The 7,532-nt window shown below is 41.0% G+C and overlaps 1 long non-coding RNA gene across 2 annotated transcripts; it reads left to right on the forward strand.

Annotated features, from left to right (window-relative positions):
* The first annotated feature begins 1,173 nt into the window (after positions 1-1,173).
* LOC148782838 (uncharacterized) lies at positions 1,174-2,901 on the forward strand. 2 transcript variants are annotated; one of them, XR_016052398.1, is made up of 2 exons: positions 1,174-1,680; positions 2,598-2,901. It is a non-coding gene; the product is annotated as an uncharacterized LOC148782838 (long non-coding RNA). The 2 variants fall into 2 exon arrangements; XR_016052397.1 differs by having other exon boundaries at positions 1,223-1,680; positions 2,591-2,901.
* The last annotated feature ends 4,631 nt before the right edge of the window (positions 2,902-7,532 follow it).

The raw sequence follows: 7,532 nt of genomic DNA on the forward strand, positions 1-7,532 counted from the left end.
ATGAAATACACATCATAAGAATACAAAGATTTACGTAGTTCACCCAAAAGGGCTACATCCACGGGCACGACAAAAAGACATCCACTATACTAATGAAAGCTACATCAAAGATTTGAGAACAAATATCAACACAAACACAATTGAGCAAACCCATTTAAACCTTCTCTCCCAAATGACATCATGCTGATTCTCTCATCTCTATTTTATAACTAGACCACTATATAGGAAGAGAACAACTTTGAGAGAGAACAACTTTGAGAGCAAACGATACTTTATCTACTTAAAAGGGGAAACAACTCAAAATCTCTATGGGAACTGCTTCTCTATAAGAAATCAACATCTCACTCTACAGGAGTTTTCAGGAGGCATCATCAATGTTTCTCTTCATACACGACTCTCTTCTCTCTAAGAGAAAATTGCATCTTAGCACATGAAACTCTATCTCCCTCTCTCTCTCTAGAGGAACCACCATTCGCATATAGTGACTGAAATTGGGCACAGATTTTATGCACTTTCATCATATATATATATAAGATTAAGAGTCTACTAAATAGAAAACTTCCTATTGATGTTACATATATCTCAAAAGACTAAGAGATATATCCAAAAGTCCTAATCCTTTTTGGATTTATATTTCTTTTAGGAAACTTATCAAATATCCATATAAATCTCACATAATAAAGGAAATATCTCAATCCCACATAATATGGGAATATCTTAATCCCACATAATATGGGATTTTCTAATGTAGATGATTTTAAATAGCACCAAATCCAACATAAAGGAGATAAAAATACCTACAAATTTAAAAGGAAGGAATACATGCTAATAAAGAAGTGCTACAAGGGTTCCTTATCAACGTCATATTTATTAGTTATGTATATTTTAAGAAGAGTTAAAGGAAAAACAACTAGTTTTTATTTGAATTATCATCTCTATACATAATAATTGTGAAGCATTAATTAGAGATGCATAGGGATTTTATTCTCTCTCCTCACTCCACAAACTCTTTGTCCTCTCATTTATTCTCTTTCCATCCCCCAACGTAGTATCTCTCTTGAATGACCAATTAGAGATTTTACTATAATTAGCAAAAAAATAATAAGTGGCTATTGATCCGACCTACGTCTTAGGAATGCACATAATCCATATTTTTCCCTCTTCCAATGCCTTGACATTCTTGTTTACCGTATGAAACTACCTCTTTCTCTCTCCCTCTCTTGGTTTAACCAAAAATCGCCGCCCCTTCGTTATATTTCTCTCTCATTGCCCTCTTCCTCCCTCCTCTCTCTCTCTCTCTACCCTGCCTGCAAAACGAACCAGGTTACCATCACCAGAACCTATCAGCCTCTGTCTCCCCCCCCCTACCCCCTCTCTCTTTCTCTCTCCCTTGGCTGCAAAACCAGTCTGGTTACCCACACCAGAAGTCAACCGTCCCTTCTTTCTCTCTCTCTCTTGCGTACGCGAGTAGCAAAACCAGGGCACCCACCCCACACTCTCGCACTTGCCCTCCCTCTCTCTCAGAAAACCTCTCTCTCAGAAAACCACACTAGCAGCATGACCAGGGCAGTGGCTCACTCGCTCTCAGTGAAAAATATGTTCTCTCTCTCACTACCCTCCTTCAGCCTCTCTCTACATCTTCTGCTACCTACGGCTCCACCTCTCTCCTCTCTCTAACCAGTAAGAAAACCTCCCTTTCTCTCTCTGAAAAAACTCTCTACCTCTCTACCTCACCCTTCTCTAGATGTCTATATCTCTATGGATTTTTAGGTTATGCATTTTTTTTGTCTGATTCCTGATAAGAAATTTGCTAGTCCTATAGATTGGGAAGATGGAGATATTAGAGAATGTCTTGTGTATTTTAGTACTTGGTTTGCCATCCAAATCTTTGGAAGGTTGCAATATTGGAAGTAATTTTAACTTGTGTTCATATTATCATGATAAATTGGAATGCGGGTGGTGATTTTTAATCAAGAATATCTCAACAATAATTATATTTGCATAGATTTTTAATTTGTTTTGTCTCTCTTTATAGTACAATCAGAAAATATCAGGGAATAATTGTAAATTTTAGTTTTTGATGGAAGTAAATGGATCATTTTCCAGCTGCATATGGCTCTCCCTCCCTCTTTCTTTCTATCTATTTCCCTCTATTATTCCATGAGAATGTACTTTGGCAGTGACTTTTTTGAGAATGCAATATTGGAAGCAATTACCAATGTATCTATACACGATTTCCTTCTTACAACATCAATAGAAGAGTTAAGATAGTAATAAACACACTATAATATAGTGTTTGCACTATAATTTTAGTTTCTTTACTTGGATGTAGTATACAGTGTTTGCGTTATACTTCCAGTTTCTTTTATAGTGCTATATCACAGTATATGCTCTGTCATACATGTAAATATGGTGAATTTTACAGCATTGTGCATATATGTCTAACTGCCGATGTGTTAATTTTGTTTAAAACTCATGCATGTCTCCATCTGATGTACCCTAATGCTCAACTACGACTGTACATATATAAATGCATTTTTGTCACAAAATATCTCTTAACTCATTTGAAGTTTATTCATTTTTCTTGAAGCCTTTAGGTGCACTAACCCCGATTATGGGAAAAAGATGTGTAAACACCCCAAGGAGCAGAGCAGTCCTTGACAAGAGCATGGAACATCATCAGTCAATGACATCTTCGTGAGAGTGTTATTTATTGTGGATGTGGCCTTTTGTCTCAATGACATTGTCATGAGTGCGAACTTAAATAACATTAAGATTGTTGCTATGTTTGTGTCCCTGAGGTTGTTTTCTGTTATTATATACCTATTGATGGCCAGGTTGTTTTTGTTATTCATTAAAACTTTTATGAGTATATACCTATTGGTACTGAGGTTCTTGTTATATTCATGTCTCTCTCACTGCAGCAGTATGAATCATCGAAGAGGATGTTGGCAATGGCAGCTATGCAACATCCTTACTCGACAAAGCTAATCTTTGATGAGCATATTCTTGTACTAGATTTTCTCTAATGACTTGAATAGAAAAATCAAGGGGGATGGTCACATGCTTTCCTTCAGCATTTGTTAGTCTGATTAACATAATTGGGCATGGTTTCTTCTATTATTATCAGCTTGATCTAGGTATCATACTGAGTGTATGGAATTTTGTCCTTTTTTACTTTGGCTACCGAGTGTTTGCTGTTGACAGATGCATGTTCTTGTTGTCGTCATTGTTCTGTTGGTGTTGTTGTCGCCTCTATGTGTGTTAGAGAGAGGAAGATTATGATCATCTACTCCTTTGCGATGGAAATTACACAATTCAAATCTTGAGTAATTATTGGCAGCTCAAAATTTGTTACAATTTAATATCATGAGTAATTCAGGAGCACACCACATTGAGGACACCATGGATAACAGAATAACCAACAAAATACGTAGAGCTCTGAGGGATACCTTTTGACCTTTCAACACACAAGCTAATGCCCAACGAAAGTAGCTAAAACCTCAACTAACAATGTGTGAGAGAGAGAGAGAGAGCAAGAGAGAGAGATACCCTTTGATGCATTATAATCAGAAATATATATTCTCAACATAATTGTGGCCAGAGTCCCAAACAATTTCGAATATCCATATACTGAAAGTTCAATCCCTTGTGCTCGCTCTTGCTCTTTCTCAATCGTGTCAGCAAAACAACAATGAACAGAACAACAACAAAAACATGAATATAACAACAAACAACAATGAAAAGAACAACAACAAAGACATGAATATAACAACAAACAACAATGAAAAGAAAGAAGTTTGAATGAAAGGAGAAAAGAACAGGGGACTCGATAAGGGGGCAAGGCTAGTATGATAGCTGGACCAGTGCAATGATTGACTCGGAGTGGTAGCAAGACGGGCACAGTAACTCAGACCGGCATGACGACAATACTACTCGAAACCAAGGTCGATATGACTGTCTTAATCTGGTGCAGCAGCAAGACGGGCATGGTACTCAGGACCAGCACGACGACAATACTACTAGACAGCCGGACCACTATGGCAACGCTAGACCAAGTGGACCCTCAGTCAAACAAGAAGGGAAGAGAATGAAGAGAACGCTCGAGACGGCGAGGGAAGGAGGTCCAGACGGCACTAAGCATCACCACCCACAACCGTGGAGTAGCAATGTCATGGTCCTTTAACAGCGCTAAACACTACTGCTCACATCAAGAGACTAGGCGTCACCGCTGGCAACACAAGAAGGCAGCGCACCCTTGCGCTGGCGGCGATAGCCTCTTGTGAACGACACGACGATAGTGATTTGTGAAGCACACGACGAAAGTTCTTTTTGAGGCACGCGACGATAGGCATGGGACACAACAAGAGCTTGCACACGGTGATAGGCACCGAGCGCACGAAGAAAGCTCACAGACGGCGATAGGTACCAAGCGTACTGATAAAGCTCGTGGACAGCTATAGGCACCGAGTGCACGAAGGAAGCTCGTGGACAGTGATAGGTGTTGCCACGACCCCTCGCGGGCGGTGATTGGCATCGCTGTCTGCGATAGGCGCGAACAGGGGGAGACCCCTGCGAGTGGGAATGAGTTTTGTTGTCTGTGCTCTTCATTTAGTCATCGAGGATACCTCTGCATATGGCGATGAGCAGCGCCATCCGCGGGCCTCCCTGAGAGATAGAAACGAACGAAAAGGTAGAAGAAATCGTGCAAGGCGCTGTCATTGCCATGCGTGACCTGGGAAACCATAGGAAGGGAAGAAGGAAAGAGGCATGCACGACATTGCCACTGTCGTGCATAGCCTTTATGAGAAGCTTAGACGAAGAAGAAGAAGAAGAAAGAAAAGAAGAGAGAAGATTTACCATGAGCCTAAGGGTACCAATCCAAAAATTTCTCTCCTTTCTCTCTCTGTCTCTCCGAACTTGATCCAACAATGAGAAGAAAGATAAATTTTATTAAGCAAAGTTCTCTTTGACGAATGAATCAGGGGTCTACATATAATGGTAGTACATGATATATATAGAATTGTGCCCAAACATGTGGATTGATCAAAATTAAACCTAATTGTTGGAAATTAAAATTTAATTGAATTAAAAGAAATAGGAAACTAGGTGCAAAATGACAGATTTGCCCGTTCCTAACAATTTGTGGAATTTCAAAATAGTCATGTGCAGCCCTAGAACGTGTGTGATATTTCATGGATGATCCAGGATTGTTTTGATGCCCGTTTGATAAAAGGATGATTGTTTTCTTGTAGAGCTAGGCATGGTGATCGATTTGATACCAACTTCAAGCCATGGATCATTTTCTTAGGTCACGATCATGTGACTTGAAATTTGGATGAATCTTGAAACTTCGGATAGATAGTGTGCTTATTCCTTAATGTTTTTCTGTGATTTCTTTACTGGATCACACTGAGCATGCCGTCACCATCGCATGGCAACAAATACAGCTCGATTCCAAATATCTGGACGAAGACTTTGCAACTTTGGAGGTTTGGCCGGAATCTGGAATTTCGGTGCCGAAATCTGGAGTCACTTCGTTGGCTTCGTGTGCGGAATCCGACCGTTCATCTTGTATAGGGTTCGGACTAGAGATAACCCTAGACCTTACGCACGTTATGGAACTAGTTTCATGTCGATATGACACTCGATCGGCGTGATTTGACCGCTCGAACGAGGCATGATGATGCTGATTTTCTTGCATTTTCTTCACGGATCAGCAACTTCTCTCTAGATTTTCTTCATGCTCAAGCATCGTCGTGGGGTGTACCACAAATTGAAAAACTCGTCTTGACGAGACGAACATGCTCACATAATTTGAGCATGATCCGACTCGAGACGGGTGAGATATGATTGTCTAAAGTCACTATTCGTGACTACCCTTTCAATGGAGTTGAGTTGTAGGGTGGCCGAACTGGAATAGCTTGCGGCTCCTGTTTCGCTCTTTGGCTTATAACTTCTTCCTAGAATGTCCGTTTAACCTGAAATTTGACCCCTTTGGATTTTCAACTATGCCGGATCCAATCACGGTATTCCCACAGCAATTTGACACATCAAAAATATAATTCTAGTTATAGGGGTCCATTTCAAGGTGCAAGAGGCTGATTCTGCCGAAACTGTTTCTCAGTCTGCACTGCCTTAGACATGTCAAAATGTGACAAAACTTGGCAAGAGACTTTTGAGAATCTTTATGAAGATCTTGACCAGTTTTAAGGCTATTATGAGACTGTCAGAATTTCAATTGTTTGCTGGGCTTTATTGACTGGGGACCAACGTGCTGAAAAATGTCTTCAAACAGCTTGCCCCACCGAATGTTGTTCTTTGAGAGAAACAAAAGGAATAACTTTCGAAAATGGTGCTCAAACGTTTGGATGCAGTGTACAGGTCCATCCGTGGAGACTTTAGGGGGAGAAGAGAATTTTTGAGGGATCTGTAGAAGTCCTCACCCTCGATGGACTATTTGCGATTCTGACAGCTTGAAGATTTTGTAGGGACCTCATTGGTTACAATCTGCCTATGTGGTGGTCAAGTCTTATGAACCATTGGTCGACATTGTTTGCTGCTCCACTAGGTTTGCTTTTGAAGATCAAGGTATCTTTGTAGGTCTTGTCTAGCGGGGTCCAGTCGGGGGCTTCTGACTTGCCTTAAAGATCTGAGCTTATCGACTAAGGAGAATTTTAGCGAGGCAACCACATGGGCCCCATCCTGCCTGGTCTAGTCGGGGGCTTTTTATGGATCTGTCCCGAAGATCTAGGTATGTCAACTAAGGAAGGTTTTTGGCAAGGCGATCTCATGGCGAGGCATCACCCTGAAGTCTCTAGCAGGTTGGGCCCTGACTTTGTCAATTTCTTGGCTTCGTGATGGTCTTTTAGCATTTTGGAGGGATCTTTCGCTCGTCGTCCTCACCCTCAAGGACTCTTATTGTTTTTGGAGGTGAAGTGTGGGAGAAATTATGAGGCTCGCACTCCCCGGTGAGCCATGTTCTGATTGGATGCTGACAGTTGAGGATTTTGTGTAGACCTCATTAGCCAGAATTATGCTTGTTTTAATAATTGAGTGTGGGCAGAGGCTGTGGTGCTGTGTCAACCTGTTTTGTCGGTCCAAGTGCCTTTTACCGGTTTCACCAACTTCCTTTGTTTTTGAGCTCTTTTACCCATGACGTAATAGCCATGTCCATCCTTTTCATCCTTTTGTTCTTACGGTGTCCTTTTGGGGTTTTCACCGTGCCTGGGTTTTTGTTTTCACGTAACTCTTTTACTCATGGTTTCGTGACCATGCCTATCCATCATTTTTACTCATGGCGTTCCCTTGTCCAGGTGTACACGATGCCCATTTTTAATGAAGGCATGTTTAGGGTCATGCCTTCGAGACCTATGCGAAGCCTTTCAAAGTCATGCTGTCAGAACGTGCACTATAGTTTAGGGTCATACAACTAGACCGTAGTGGTGATGAATGGTAGTCTGTGGAGGCCATAGAGTGAGTATGGTGATGGTTTTGACTCACTATAGGGAGATGGTATGAGGCCGCCTATG

The sequence above is a fragment of the Amborella trichopoda genome, chromosome 3, assembly GCF_054954075.1.
Source record: "Amborella trichopoda isolate Santa Cruz 75 chromosome 3, AtrichopodaSantaCruz75HAP2 v2.0, whole genome shotgun sequence".
Classification (NCBI taxonomy): Eukaryota; Viridiplantae; Streptophyta; class Magnoliopsida; order Amborellales; family Amborellaceae; genus Amborella; species Amborella trichopoda.